Here is a 16668-nt window from a genome sequence, read left to right on the forward strand (position 1 = left end):
CTGCTATGTTTATACCCGTCACAGGGCTATTCGAAATATGAGAGGCAAGAATTTGGGTGCAAAGTAAAAAAAGATAAGGGCTAATCGGGCAACCTTGGCGATCACCTCGATTAAGACTAAAACGAGAAGTGGTGCCATTTTTCATTCTAATAGAACTATTAGCATTGGAATACAGAGTTTTGATAGCTCTGCAGAAGATATCACCAAAACCAAATTTCTGAAGTGTAAGAAATATAAATTCATGCTCAATTGAGTCAAAGGCTTTATAGAAGTCCAGGAGAAGGATAAATGAGTCATCAGATATTAATGCTGAGTAGTCCAGAATATCCAAGACGAGTCTAATATTATTGGAGATGTGCCTGTTTGTCATAAAACCAGACTGTGTCTCGTCTACAATATCGTCCAAAATATATTTAATTCTTCTAGCTAGCAATAGAGCTAATATTTTATAATCATTATTCAGGAGGCTTATTGGTCTCCAGTTGTCTATAAAAAGTAGGTCCTTCTTAGGTTTGGGAATTAAAGTAATAAGTCCTTGAGTAAGGCTGGGAGGAAGAGTGCCCCTTTCAATACTTTCATTATAAACCTGCAACAAAAAGGGTGCAAGCTGACAAGAAAATGATTTATAGAATTCAGCCACCAGCCCATCTGTGCCTGGAGATTTGTTGTTTTTAAGAAATTCAATAGATGTCAATATCTCTTTTTCAGTAATTGGACTGTCACAAAAAAGCCTATCAGCACTTTTAATCATTTCAACATTGTTTACAGAGTCAATAAATTGGGTAGCGACCTTTGCGTTATAATTGGATTCATACAACTTTGAGTAGAAATTACAACAAAATTGAGAGATAATTTTTGCATCATCACTGACCGTACCATTTATATTCAATTTATGAATAGTATTGGTTTTAGATCTATGGGTCTGCAGCCTTAAAGGCCACATTTTAAGGCCGATTACGTCACAGCGACACGACGAAGGCTGTGTCTGAAGAAAATATAATCTGATCAAACATTATTCAGCTTTAAATATTGTTCAGCTTTAAAGTTACTGTGCAACTGTGTAATAAAATGTGCTCACGACTTTGGCCTTGAGAGCGATAAGAAGCGATCGCCTCATCCTGCAGGTGCAAGATATCTGCAAGCGAAGAGACTAGAACACCCAAGGCCGCTTTCCTTTTATGGAGTTGTTTTTCTGCTAATGCAGCACTGTCCTCACAACCCCCTCCTGTAAGTTTTAGAGAATATATACCCATTCGCACAGCAAATCTGAGGAATCTCCTGATGTGAGCTGTGTTGAGAGGTTGTCTCTGTCTCAATAAAAGTTCACTGATTCCCCCATCTGCAGCAGGTGTCCGGTTGTCTTCATTCTCCGCCAGCCTGGTTAAGTCAATTCCTCCTTAACATCTAAAAGAACCTATTTAATGAAGGAAGACGGGTTCACTTTGTGTTTAATATTATTCTATTGCTGTTGTTTTTTTTATATCCTTCAATTGGCGTCACGGAACAGGATCCGCTCCAGGGCAACTGGAACGGATGGGAGGATTCGGCCGTGGTCTGAGTGAACGGAGTTTGGACAAAAGCTGTGTGCACACAAAAACAAGGTAAGCAGACCTTTTATTTCTGCTATATTGAACATTATAAAATACTTAGTGTCCAAACTCCTAGTAATTCATAACCAAAATTGTCTGGCTTACTTAAGGCTTGTTGAGAATCAGACAAGTGAATAAGAGATAAGTGAATAAGAAATAAGTGAATAAGTGAATAAAGATAAGAGTGAACTGAGGTCTGACCACGGTTGCAGCCGACGGGTTGCTCTCCGGTGTCGGATACATACCTCAGTGCAGGTCTGGGACCTTGAAAGGGTTTATTAGTAACGCCTTTCTAAACAAATTAAAAGGTTAAAGGCCTTGAGAATATTTTTTAGTAATATTCTCTAAACTACAGAAGGGTTAGGAAGGCCCAGAGGACTTTATTAGAAAAGATCCTCTAAAACTTAAAAAGGAGAAGTACTGGTTGGAGTCCAAAGGAGGGGTCCCTTTGATCAATAGGAGAAAACGGATCTCTTCTTAAAACCCCGATGATTTTAGTGTTTTAAATGTTTTGATGTTCTGTTTGATATTGGACACACATAAATACACGCTGAATGCTTGCTGTGGAACACTGGGCAGGACAGTTTGGTTCTCCGTTGTTCACAGATTACACAATTAAAGGAACTAGGTTCCTCTTTTGGTTAAAATAATACACCACACATAGAATTTTTTTACACATTTATTACATACATAAGGAGGGTAATGAGTGACTGCAGGTAATGTATGAAGTGTGAATGAGACGTGTGAACAAGGTGACAACCAACTAGCACCCCTATCAGGAAGCTCTAGGCAAGGTTACCCGCCAGACTCCGGTTTGGTAGAAGCCTGGTAACACCTGAAGGGATATTTCAGTGCTGACTCACCTTTAAAGCAGCGCCCCAGCTGTTAGTGCCTAACAGAGGCAGAAACCCAGCTGGCCCAAATTCTCCTTTAAAATCAATAAATAGAACATAAATTACCGGTGTGTGTAAATAAGTTGTATAAATCTGTTAGATCTGAAACTCCTGCTAAAAAACTTCCTCTCTACAACTCTTTTCTCTTCTCTCCCTCTTTCTCTCAGTTGGGATTCTGTGTGTGTATGTGTGCTGGAGAAATAAAAAAAAAAAGGAAAAGGGTCTCTCTCTGTCTCTGTGAGAGGAAAAAGGTGGGGGCCGAGTGAGCCCGCGGGGCCGAGCGGGTCCGCGGGAGCGAGCGTGTATGCTGTATGAGGAAGAAGGGAGTGAGAGGGAGCGAGTGAAAAGAGTAATCGAGTATTTGGTGATTTTTTATTATTTCAGAGGCACTGGGTAAGAGTTTTGACTTTAGCTGTGAGAGTTGTGAAAAGAGCAGGTTTTTCTTTTGTTGTAGACTGTGAGTAATCGGTGTTTTTCTGCCTATTGTGCTGCGTGGAAGACACAGAAGTGTAGAAATGTTTGTGGTTTATCTTTGTTTGACGTTTTATATAGAGTTGGTTGATTCAGGGTGATTTCTCCCGTTTAAGGGAGGAGTTGCATTGTGGTTATGTTAAAGCTTTGCTGTAGGGGTATGTGTGTGATTTTGTGCTGGCTTCGCATGTTTAAATGGATGCATAGAAGTTTGTCAGTGAGAAATTGTTATGGTGGGGTTTTAAAGTTAGTAAAGAGTCAAACAACGCCCACTGTTTTAAAAAGGCCCAAAACATCATAAAAGACACCTCACATCCTGGCCACTCCCTGTTCGAACTGTTGCCCTAAGGCAGACGGTACAGGGCAATCAGAGCAAGGACTAATAGACTCAAACACAGCTGTTATCCAACTGCAATAACACATCTGAATACTACAAAAATGTCCACCATGCCACTCTTGTGTTAATCTATGCACGGTCTGAAGCATGACGGTGGGAATACTTAGTATTTTAAGTATTCTATCTATTTTATTGATTGAATTTTATTGTTTTTTTATATTTGATATTACTAGGGATGATGCAATGATCAGGGACCATTCTTAATGTCGTCGGTCTCATGACAATGACAATAAAGTTTTTGATTTTGATTCTGATTCTGAAATACACCCTCCTCAAGAGTTCAATGATTTAGGCAGTTATGTTTATACAAATACTAAATGTATGTTTAGTGTCTTCATACAGGTGTTTTTTCTTAACCTGGAAGCCTGAGTACGGCAGCAGAAGACAGGCCAAGCTTTGGCTAAAATTCACGGCTGGACACCAGAGTTGTCCTCACCCCTCCCGGTAAAACAAAAAAGAGAGAATGTAGTTTGAGGCAGGTTTTTCTCGCTGACCTGCTCTGGGTGCTGTGTCCCTGAATCTCACCAGTGTTAACCTCTGGCGGAAGACATGGAGAAAAGGAAAAGATGTTCCTGGTAAATCACTGAAACAAATAAAACCACACACAACCAGAGAAAGATATGAGAAGGGTGAGGAACAGACACATGTGCGTGTTAGAGAAATGCCTCGTTTGAGAAAAAGTTAAAGTAACCCATATACAGACGCACCCATACATGCAATGAAGAAACAGCTTACATACATGTGCACGTACATGCAAGGTTAAAGTAGCGACACTTAACATACACCTGTTTTTAAATGATATAGTTCATACATTACTGACAATTAAACGCTTTGGGTTGCAGGACAACAACGTAACGTCAAAAGACAAAGACACTGGTCTGAGGATTAAGTGAGGACACGACAAATTTAGTGGTTAAAAGGGTCGACTTGGGACATGTTTTTGTTGATTGTTTAAGACAAATGACTACTGAATGATAGGAAATTCCTTTTTAGGTTTCTAAACAGGATCTTAAGAATTTTAACACGTACCTGTGTTGTCCTGTCAACTTGAGGGGTTATGAGTTGATTATATGGAGAAAAAAAAAAAAAAAAAAACAAAAAAGGGGGGAGACGAGATCTCGTTGTTTCTCCCCTCTCGGGATAACACAGCCAACACAGCACAGCCAACACAACATCATTTTCCTGTTCGCCTGTTTTGTTTTGTTTTTGTTTTTTCTGAGAGCCGAAGCTGACCTGGACTCCTACCCTCCCCTCTACCATCGTTGCCCTCTCCGCGACCATCTTTGACCCTTTGACCCCTGAAGGCCACAGCAGCTGGACTCACAACAACAACTTGAGGATGTCAACAGTGCTGCAAAAGAGTGATCTCATGCAGCAGAGACGGAGAGCACTAAACCTAAAGCCCGTTTCACTACACGGGGGAAATTCCCAGGCTGCGTCAGCTGACAGAGCTGTGACGAGACGCGCATTAAGCCCGGAGGAAAAGGGACGGTGAGCAGAAGGATGCTGACCTCTGAGAAGAGCCGAACAGCAGAGCTGCAGAAGGCCGTGGAGCAAAGTAAGGAAGATGCAGGCAGCTGCAACAACGGATGAAAACAGACCCAAAGAGGAGGGGAGGACCCTAGGCCATGCGTCAGGCCGCTGGTTTACCTGAACTACAGAACAGGAAGGTGATGAACACAAACATATACCAACACACGAACACACACTTCTGCATGCGCCTACTTAGAATGAAGGGAAACACACACATGAACACTTATGCACTTGTTGAGGGAGTAAAAACTGATACATACCCATGCACTAAAATCAAAATGTTGATTTAATTTACTAAGAAGTGACACACAATGCTCTAGCTGCTGCAATGAAGAATGCTTTACTGACAAAGGCTCAATGCTGCACACAACAAAGTCAAATACAGAATTTGCTATAATAATAAGCCCAGAGGGCATTTGTGTGGTCTGGGGAGCAGAGTCCGGAGCGGTTTGGTTATGAAAATGATGCCCGTGCGAGATATCTGGGGCTTAAGGCCTCGACTTAATTGTTTACTCTACACTAAAAAGAAAAGAAAACACTCTGAGCAGTGGTGCAGAGTGAAAACGAGGAATTAACAGTGTGAGTTTTATTTCAGAGCGCCACGTCATTGTGATGGAGATTTAATAAAGGAGGAACACACGGACAAAGAAGAAGAGAAGGGGGGGCAGCCCTTGAACGCGATTGCCTGAGGCATTAAAGTTCTGTACTAAATTCTGGTTTCCAGTGTGAGAAAAGTCACGCAGTGCCAGTAGTAGAGCTAGGTTGAGTGATGATTCTAAATTACTGTAAGTAAATCATCGTACACCGTTCAAGTTTCATGATAACGGGGATCTAGACTTTGTTGAACCCTAGGCAATTTGAACAGGTAAAAGTCGAGTGACCAAGTAGCAGTTGAATAAAAGTCATTGAATAAGTGTTGAAATAAACTGGCAGAATTAAGAGAATTAAAACATTTCAAGAGCTCAACTTACTTAATGGTTCAATTTTGTTTCACGAACGCAAAACATATAGGTTTATGAATATGAAAAGGTTGAGGTGGTGTTGATTTGACTCTGTGTAGGTTTAGGTTGGTATTTTTATTGATGGGAAGAATATTCAGTGACAAGTCCTAAGACCCGGGCGTCTGCATTTTGTTTTTGTTATTTTTCATTTTATTTTGTTTTATATTTACTGATTTTTGTTTGTGAATCTTTTCTTTAAGCAGATCTGCACATCGGAAATTACAAGCATTACACGTCGGCGAGAAAATTGTTGTAAGTGAGTTTCTCCGCATTGAAATGGGTTCTGGAGGAAACACTTGTGGGGACAATTAGAAACGAGAGTCCCTGTTTAAAAAAGGATTCAGCGAGGTAATCCAAACTCAAGTTCTTGTTTCTTTTTGAGATGACGTCATTTTGCTGAGTGTGGAAACTAGATGCGACGACAGGTTTCACTATCAGCAAAGAACGGATGAATGGATGAAAGACTGGGAATAAAAACAAACGGACTGACTGGTAAAAGATGACAAGACTTGACCATGACTCAAGGTTAACCACCTCCACCTAGATAGGATAAAAGGGTGGATGAATTTATGTGGGTTTCTTTTACAGGAGTAGAAGGATGACAAAATATTCGAGGATGAGTGAACCTGTAAATGCCATTTTTGTGTCTTGTGTTGCTTACAGAGGTAACTGCGCAGCGTTACCATTTACATTTTCTTCCCTACAGGGTTACAGTTTTAATGTTTTTCTATTACAGGATTTCTGGGCGGATGTGTGAAGAAACGGTGTTTATGGGTTAGGAGTTGGGGATGCTATTACACTGTATTTACAGGAAATGTTTTATAGCACCTATGGAATGAGGATGCCTGACTACGGTCAATGTGCTGCTAATGTTTGCTTTGCTTTGGTGAGAGGGGTGCAGTAGAAAACAGACAAGTGACATGAAAACAAGTAATAATAACAAATAACAAATTTGGGGACAGTTTGACCTAGAGCCCACTAACTGGCCATTAGGGGCTCTCGCTCTCTCTCTCTCTCTCTCTCTCTCTCTCTCTCTCTCTCTCTCTCTCTCTCTCTCTCTCTCTCTCTCAGGTTGTTGCTCTTTAACTCCTAGAACACGCCCTTGGCGAGGTGGGGGGAACTGGACCACCTTTCTGTGCCCCATCATCCTCTATTAGACGACATCCAAGCTAAGTAAACATGTCTTGGCCCTTTCCCCCTGAAATGACAGGCAGGCAAAGATGTTGCGTCTTTGTTTGCTTCCTGGCCCTGGGTCTCATTCCCATTGGCATAATCCTGATCTGTGAAGGGCCCCCGACACTTCTGACACCTTCAAGTTCAAAAGCTTCGCCCCCTTCTGACAGTCCCAATCTGACAAATGTAGCCCCTAGGGTCTTGCCCACCACTTCCTCTCCAGTTTTGCCCACGCCCGATCCATTTAGAAAGAAACGAGACACGGTTACCTCCTCGCCAACGGATGATGAAAACTCTGATCGTGAGGGCGACGAACATTATCGTCTTTCTCTTGTTTAAATGCTTCTAGAATGGTTGTTTCTCTGTGGTGTTTTGTATTAGGCTTGCTATTAATTGTTTCCCTCACCCACTTCCTCTTGAAGGATATATCTGGTTGAACTGTGTCTGGTCGGGTTGTGAGGGTTAAGCGATGTTCTCAGGGTCTCCGGACCTAAGCCTGAGCGAATGTGTACTCCCACCACTGGATATAAATTGTTTTTTTTTCCACACCCCTTCCTCACGTTTTACCATATTCACTTTTGAATGTCCTTAGCAGTTACCGTTCTGGGTTTATTTTACGGTTGATTTATTCTTTCACATTTTCACGTTTATATCTCTCATTATTATAGTAGACTCTGTACTCTCCACATTTTTATCATTACTTATGTTTTTTAGTTGCTGGGTTACAGGAACTGTTAATTTTGTGTCTCTACCCTGGTTGCACTAACTCGTTGTATCCGTGTGTGCAGGACAGCTGTTACTGCTTTCATCGGGAACCGAGACTGCTTGCAGCCGACCCCTGGGCAGGGTGGTGCCTGGACTCTTTTCTCCTCATCTGCAATGACAGATAAAGACAAATGATAAGACCCGAGGAGTTTTTCGAGCCAGGCTTCGACACGTCTCTGTGTTCCTTTGAATGTTACTTATTTTTGTGTGTTGACCCATTTAAGATGGGTCAAAAGGGGGATTTGAAGAAAATATAATCTGATCAAACATTATTCAGCTTTAAATATTGTTCAGCTTTAAAGTTACTGTGCAACTGTGTAATAAAATGTGCTCACGACTTTGGCCTTGAGAGCGATAAGAAGCGATCGCCTCATCCTGCAGGTGCAAGATATCTGCAAGCGAAGAGACTAGAACACCCAAGGCCGCTTTCCTTTTATGGAGTTGTTTTTCTGCTAATGCAGCACTGTCCTCACAACCCCCTCCTGTAAGTTTTAGAGAATATATACCCATTCGCACAGCAAATCTGAGGAATCTCCTGATGTGAGCTGTGTTGAGAGGTTGTCTCTGTCTCAATAAAAGTTCACTGATTCCCCCATCTGCAGCAGGTGTCCGGTTGTCTTCATTCTCCGCCAGCCTGGTTAAGTCAATTCCTCCTTAACATCTAAAAGAACCTATTTAATGAAGGAAGACGGGTTCACTTTGTGTTTAATATTATTCTATTGCTGTTGTTTTTTTTATATCCTTCATGTCCCAATTAAGAGACTGCACGCTTGAAGTACATGCACTACACGTACTACGTACGGTGCGTACGAGAAGTGCGGAAGTGAGAGGCTTGTGAAATGAGACGGTATATGCTTCGTCGCGCTGTTCAGGTTGCCTAGCAACCATGATACTAACCGCGAGACACGTTACATACAGCTTTGTTTGACAGAAATGAAGGAGAAAAATGTTTTGTTAGTCATTCATTTTTGTCATGACATCACTTTGATTAGTTGAGTATCTGAGGCTGAGACCACAGGACTGTAAAACATGATTGTTGGGCTTCATTTCTGTGCTGAACAGTCATTTAAGATTAGTTAGTAAAGAACAATTAGTTAATGTTGTTCATGAGACTAAAGTCAACTCACTGTGGCAATGTAAATATAATATGGCCAATATTATAGTATTGTCAGATTATTATTATATATACATATACATATATATATATATATATATACACATATATATACACACATATACATATATCACTGACCTTCAGCGTGTTGTGTTTGTGGATATATGACTGACTTTAATTATTAAACATTCGCACATAAATAAGTGACGTCATATTCAGTACTTTTGACAGTTCACTCTTCGGCCGCTCCATCTTATTAGGGAAATTCCATATACATAAATGTAAATTTCAAAACTCAACCCCATCATTTAATTTGTTTTTGATTGAAATTGAATATTACTTACACTCTCTTAAATTAACTTCCAATAAAAAAGGTTTATCATTGATTGAAATTCATTCAGAAATGTTTAACGAATGAGCTGTCACAACTTTCAAGTACAAAGTTGTTATGAAGTCTGTCACATCCCCCCCCCCCCTTTTTTCTTTTTTTATCCTTTATTTATTTATCCTTCTTATTTCATTGTACTGTATATTGTTACTCTTATTTGCCTTGTATGTCTACTGTACAAACTGAACTGGAATGACTGACTGTTCGCTTTATGATTTCAATAAAGTTTGGAAAAAAACAAAAAACAACCTCTTCGGCTGCTCCCTTCTGCCGTATTTTGCGGCAAAATTATCCACACCCACCACCGCGTTATGAATTGTGGGATATATGGGACCATGAAGCGTGCACCGGACCACGCTTGATATTTGGGGAAATCGACGGCGCATTTGGAGTATGCATTAGTGATGGGATTTCCGACTCTTTTTACAGCACCGGCTCTTTCGGTTCGGCTCACTAAAAAGAGCCGGCTCTTTCGGCTCCGAACCAGCTCTTCAGGTTGTTTTGTTGCTTTAATTAATTTATTATTAACAATAATATAAAATTATGCACAAAAGGAATTACTAACGTAAAAAAAGTGGTTTTATTTATATATGTTTATATATAAATATATGCGGTGGCCCCTAGAGACAAAACACGTACAAACTCCAAAACACATTTCTAGCATGAACTGAACTTCCAAAGCAGAGCTACTAGATCACTTAAATTACACAATTGAAAGCATGTGTGTATTGTTTGTGTATTTATACACAGGCACTCATATATATTCAAATAATTTAAAAAAAAGTTCATTTACCTGTTACTACCACACACCAAATCCGGTCGTTGGTACTTGCTGGCTTGTGTAGCCACAAGATAACAAAGGCTCAACACTGCGCCCAGCATCCTGGAGCACTTTTGTTGTCTTTTGTACGTGTTTTGAGTTTTTATGTGCTTCTGAGTTTTTATATGCTTCTGAGTTTTTACGTGCTTCGGAGTTTTTACGTGTTTTGGAGTTTTTACGTGTTTTGGAGTTTGTACATGCTTCAGAGTTCGTACGTGATTTGAAGTTTGTATGTGCTTTGTCTCTAGGGGCCACCGTAAATATACTTTTATTTATTCACTCCACATAAAATGTAATAAATAAATCACATAATACAAAAATCAACTATTCATATTTCAAGTTTTAACTATTTAAATTTTCAGCTTTTTCCTTTTACAAATTTAAAGTGAAAACAACACAAAACACTGCAAACCACAACACAATTAAATATAAATTATAATATGAAAACAAAAAGAAGATGCATATTCTCTGTCATATGGGGCTGCATGAATAAACTTTCTGAATCCTTTATCATCTGCAACCGAAAATAGTTGTGGATGATTACTATACCTTTCTAATGTTGTTGTCCCTGCCTCTCTTTCTCTCTCTCTCTGGCTCTGTTCCTGTGCTACTGAGTGTAACTACTAGTGATGTGCGGATCGATCCTGAAATATCGATTCCTCCGATACCAATCATTTATGTTCTAGAATCGATTCTCACATTAAAATATCGATATTTTAGTAATTTAGAGTAAATTTGTAGTTTATCATTAACAGGAACACAGTGGAAAGAAACTATAACATTCGGATTGCCTACATTCAAAGGAACTACTTCCTCTTCCGCCTTTCATAGTCATGTGCGAAATACGGCTGTATAAATGTCTCGCAGCCCCTTGGCGTGCGCACTCACAACAATGGCTGAGCGTAATTGTGCGGATGTATTTTACCTCCACAAACAGCTGAGCCGTGGTTTGCAATAAATGTGGCAAAAAAAGGGAGGTGTTGTGGCCATACTTGCCAACCTTGAGACCTCAGAATTAGGGAGACATTCAAAAGGGCTGTTTGGGCGGATAAATATATTTTACAGGGTTTATTTATCGGATAAAATACGTTAAATGTCACCGTTATTATTGGCCGGCCCGGAAACAGCGGGGGTGTCCAAATTCAGAGGCTGCTTCCACCTGAGGACCGGCCTTCGCGGTCTAAAGAAAGCCGGGTAGTACGTCACGAGCTCCCTCGGTGGAGTGAAACTCTGCCGTCTGCTCCTTGCTGTCTAAAATATAACCGGACACTGACGTAAACTCTTCTGTTTAATCAGTTTTCTGTTTGACGTTTATTCAGCTGTGTGAAAACCCCGGAGGAACCCTCCCGAGGGAATAATAAAGTTTAATTTAATTTAATCTAATCTAATAACTTTAATCTCAGCCAACCCGATTTACTCACGAACAAATAAAACACTGAAAAAGCCAAACAAGAACATTTTTAAGTTATCAAAGTGACTTGTACATCATGTTTAACCCGAGTGGTGAAAGACCGCGGGGGTTTGAAGACGATGTGTCGGTCGGCTCAGATATTTGAAGTTTACACAGCTACATTCTCACCTGAAAATATGTTAAAAGTTTTTTTGCGACCCAGAAAGAGAAATAAGAGTGATATTAAAACTAAGTCGCTGCCGTCATTGTTGGAAACTGGAATTGGCTGGGCCGCGCTATGAATTCTGCGATATGGTTTTTCAACTTTGTTGTCCGGGTGGAAAATCTGGAGAAAGGTGGGATTCTCCCGGAAAAATCGGGAGGGTTGGCATGTATGGTTGTGGCAACATCACTAACCTTGTCAAACACCTCAGAGTAAATCATATCACAAAATATGACGAGCGTATGTTGAGGCGAACTGAAGAGGAGGAGAGGGACAGGTGCTGCTAGGGTGAGAGTCTCTCACGGAGTCCTTTAGTCCTCCAGGCAGGCAAGGTGTTCAAATAGCACACAACTTTAGTTTTTTTATTTCTATATGATGAACTCTGCATTATTAAGTGATAAGAAGAAGGTATTCTGATGTCCTGTAATCATTATGACGCTATAATTTGAGATACAATAAATAAAATCCGTTTTGTACAAAGTATCGGTATCGGATCAGTATCGTCGATACCACCCTGAATATTACTTGGTATCGGATCGGAAAGGAAATCAGTGGTATCGCACATCACTAGTAACTACCGCCCCTCCCCCCCTCTGCCCAGCGTAAAGCACAAGGCTCGCTTGCAGAGTGCAGCGGAAAAAAAGTGCGAGAGAGAGGCTGAGAAAAAAAAAAAAAAAACACGTGACGGCTCGCAATAAGGAGCCGGCTCGCGTCGTTCACGTCAAAGAATCGGCTCTAAGAGCCATTTCGTTCGCGAACGACCCATCACTAGTATGCATTTGAAGTACACTTCGAATTGGGACAGCCGTCGTCGCGTGGCGGTGACGTAACTGCACTTAAAATGCGTACTTCAAGCGTGCAGTCTCTTAATTGGGACACAGCCGAAGACTGTCCCAATTCAAAGGCTGCTCGAAATGCGGCCCTGAAATGCGTCCTTAATTTCCCTGAATTTTAAGGATGGGTCGGTGTAGCCTTCATGGCCCAACATATCCCAGACTTCATAGCGCGGCGGTGGTGTGGATAATTTAAAAAACAGCGGAAGCGGAGCGGACGAAGAGTAAACTTTCAGAAGTAAGTACTGAATATTATGTCACTTATTTATGCGCAAATGTTTTTATAATGAAGAACATTAAAACATTACTGTTGGCAACATGTCGGGAAAGTTATGTGACATTAGCGACGTTTGTACTAACTTGGTTTTAAAGCCTTTACTTCAAAATATTCGCCGTTCAATAGCTGACTTTAATCTTACAGAGAATGTAATGATTTTATGCCTAAGTAAAGTCAGTCATGTCAGTCAGCTGACGGTTCACTCCTTAAGCTGAAAGAAAGACACACATGTGTCCACTGTACCATCTGGGAACTCTTCTTGTTTAGCACTCGTAATAACACAAACACTAAATCCTGCTTCTCTGGTGCTGTTGTGTAGCAGTGCATACACCTGTGACTGTCACCTGTCTGTCTGTCCTGCACTCTCTCTCTGTTTCTTTCTCTCTGATTGTGGAATAAAAGTATGAACATGTATTTATAAGTTACACTTGTGTTTGAATCCTGCAGCTTATCACACATTTGATTTCTATGTGTGACAACTGCAAGTGTCCAGAGTGAGGACAGACTGAGGGACCCACTGCTGCACATCATCTGTGAGGCTTTGCACCCCTAATGATCCACCAGGACAAACTCAGCAGTATGTGAGGAAGAGGAGGAGGAAGAGCCAGCAGCAGCTGACAGATGGAGAGAATAGACAGACTGTTCCCTGTTTGTGAAGGACTGCTAGAAAAGTTTAACATAACTAATTGTCTGTCCTGAATCAGTCTTATTAGGTAATGTTCAAATAATGTTATCATTCCAGTGTTTTCGGTGTGGGAGAAAGTACTCAGGGCCTTCAAGTTACACACCATGAAAGGCAGCAACAAGTTTAATGTTCAGAAACCTAAAGTATGTATCAGCAGCAGAATGGAGCTAAAATAAATGTTTGTTTCAGTTCTATGAAGCTTTGAGTATTTTGGATTAGTAGTACTGCTGTGTTTGTTACATCATATTGCTGTAATTGTTTATATGCTTTATATATTCTGAGGTAAGTTGATCTATAGTGTTACATCATATTTTACAAGGATGTTATGTGTTTGTAGACTTTCTGCCCAGTTTGACCCATTTAGCAGAAGTCAGCCTGTTTAAGGCTCTGATATCTATTCTGTATGACTTAAAGCAGTTATGACATGGTCTGATTTTCTAACCCAATAAAGGAATGTTTAATATATCAGTCTACCCTTCATTCTATCAGAAACAGTTATCACAGCTTGTACATTTTCTTTTTACACATGTATGTAAGCATTGAGCCAAATTTAGTAATGCCAACATACTGAAGGAACAACATTTGTCTCTTATATATGATACACCTATACAGTGGGGCAAAAAAGTATTTAGTCAGCCACCGATTGTGCAAGTTCCCCCACTTAAAATGATGACAGAGGTCAGTAATTTGCACCAGAGGTACACTTCAACTGTGAGAGACAGAATGTGAAAAAAAAATCCATGAATTCACATGGTAGGATTTGTAAAGAATTTATTCGTAAATCAGGGTGGAAAATAAGTATTTGGTCACCTCAAACATGGAAAATCTCTGGCTCTCACAGACCTGTAACGTCTTCTGTAAGAAGCTTTTCTGTCCCCCACTCGTTACCTGTATGAATGGCACCTGTTTGAACTCATCATCTGTATAAAAGACACCTGTCCACAGCCTCAAACAGTCAGACTCCAAACTCCGCCATGGCCAAGACCAAAGAGCTTTCGAAGGACACCAGGAAAAGTATTGTAGACCTGCACCAGACTGGGAAGAGTGAATCTACAATAGGCAAGCAGCTTGGTGTGAAAAAAATCAACTGTGGGAGCAATCATCAGAAAATGGAAGACATACAAGACCACTGATAATCTCCCTCGATCTGGGGCTCCACGCAAGATCTCATCCCGTGGGGTCAAAATGATCATGAGAACGGTGAGCAAAGATCCCAGAACCACACGGGGGGACCTGGTGAATGACCTGCAGAGAGCTGGGACCAAAGTAACAAAGGTCACCATCAGTAACACACTACAACGGCAGGGAATCAAATCCCGCAGTGCCAGACGTGTTCCGCTGCTGAAGCCAGTGCATGTCCAGGCCCGTCTGAAGTTTGCCAGAGAGCACATGAATGATACAGCAGAGGATTGGGAGAATGTCATGTGGTCAGATGAAACCAAAGTAGAACTTTTTGGTATAAACTCAACTCGTCGTGTTTGGAGGAAGAAGAATACTGAGTTGCATCCCAAGAACACCATACCTACTGTGAAGCATGGGGGTGGAAACATCATGCTATGGGGCTGTTTTTCTGCCAAGGGGACAGGACGACTGATCCGTGTTAAGGACAGAATGAATGGGGCCATGTATCGTGAGATTTTGAGCCAAAACCTCCTTCCATCAGTGAGAACTTTGAAGATGAAACGAGGCTGGGTCTTCCAACATGACAATGATCCAAAACACACCGCCCGGGCAACAAAGGAGTGGCTCCGTAAGAAGCATTTGAAAGTCCTGGAGTGGCCTAGCCAGTCTCCAGACCTCAACCCCATAGAAAATCTGTGGCGGGAGTTGAAAGTCCGTGTTGCTCGGCGACAGCCCCAAAACATCACTGCTCTCGAGAAGATCTGCATGGAGGAATGGGCCAAAATACCAGCTACTGTGTGTGCAAACCTGGTAAAGACCTATAGTAAACGTTTGACCTCTGTTATTGCCAACAAAGGTTATGTTACAACGTATTGAGTTGTATTTTTGTTATTGACCAAATACTTATTTTCCACCCTGATTTACCAATAAATTCTTTACAAATCCTACCGTGTGGATTCATGGATTTTTTTTTCACATTCTGTCTCTCACAGTTGAAGTGTACCTCTGGTGCAAATTACTGACCTCTGTCATCATTTTAAGTGGGGGAACTTGCACAATCGGTGGCTGACTAAATACTTTTTTGCCCCACTGTATATGCACTGTCAATATACATTTTGAACCAGCTGCAGATGTCAGAGTAACAACTGACGGACCCCCACATAAAGTGCGTTACAGTAGTCCACAGGGGAAGAAATAAAAGCATGGATCACGGTTTCAAAGTGCTGCCTAGGAAGAAAAGATTTCACTCTTGCCAGTCGCCTTAAATGATAAAAATGGACTGGTTCAACTTAAAACCAAGGGCAGTAACAACAGGTTTAAAATAAACTTCCAGGGGTTCCAAATGAAAAGAAGAGGACTCACAGGGGCCACTGGGTCCAAACACCAACAAATCTGTTTTCTTTTCATTCAAATTTAAAAAGTTTAGAGCCAACCAAGCTTTAATGTCATCTAGGCATACCAAGAGAGGTTTTATTCAGATGCCATCCTTCTGCTTCAGTGGCAAATAAATTTGGCAGTCATTCCTATATACTTGTCTTTGAGTGAAGATTTAAGGTGGTAACACATGTAAATAACTGCAACTTGAATCTGTACTGAAGCTCAGTATTTGACACAGAGTTCATGTTCACTGCTGTAATAGCTAATAATGACTAATATAATAACCATAATATTGGCCATATTATATTTACATTACCAAAGTGATATGACTTTAGTCTCATGAACAACATTAGCTAATTGTTATTTACTAGCTAATCTTAAATGACTGTTCAGTACAGAAATGAAGCCCAAAAATCATGTTTTACTGTCCTGTGGTCTCAGCCTCAGATACTTATCAAATCACACAAAGCTCTTGTAGAAACAAACAAACAAATGAAAAAAATATGTTCTCCTTCATTTCTGTCAAACAAAGTTGTATGACACGTTTCCAGCTGTTAGTATCATGGTTGCTAGGCAACTTGGGAAGCGTGACGGAGACTAGAGCCCATGTGTTTGCA

The 16668-nt window shown here is 40.8% G+C and overlaps 1 long non-coding RNA gene across 2 annotated transcripts; it reads left to right on the plus strand.

Annotated features, from left to right (window-relative positions):
- Positions 1 to 994: 994 nt before the first annotated feature.
- On the plus strand, positions 995 to 8423 carry LOC145420319 (uncharacterized). 2 transcript variants are annotated; one of them, XR_013901613.1, is made up of 3 exons: positions 1020 to 1380; positions 1508 to 1601; positions 6956 to 8423. It is a non-coding gene; the product is annotated as an uncharacterized LOC145420319 (long non-coding RNA). The 2 variants fall into 2 exon arrangements; XR_013901612.1 differs by having other exon boundaries at positions 995 to 1601.
- Positions 8424 to 16668: the final 8245 nt, after the last annotated feature.

This window comes from Astatotilapia calliptera, chromosome 15, assembly GCF_964374335.1.
Source record: "Astatotilapia calliptera chromosome 15, fAstCal68.1, whole genome shotgun sequence".
Taxonomy (NCBI): domain Eukaryota; kingdom Metazoa; phylum Chordata; class Actinopteri; order Cichliformes; family Cichlidae; genus Astatotilapia; species Astatotilapia calliptera.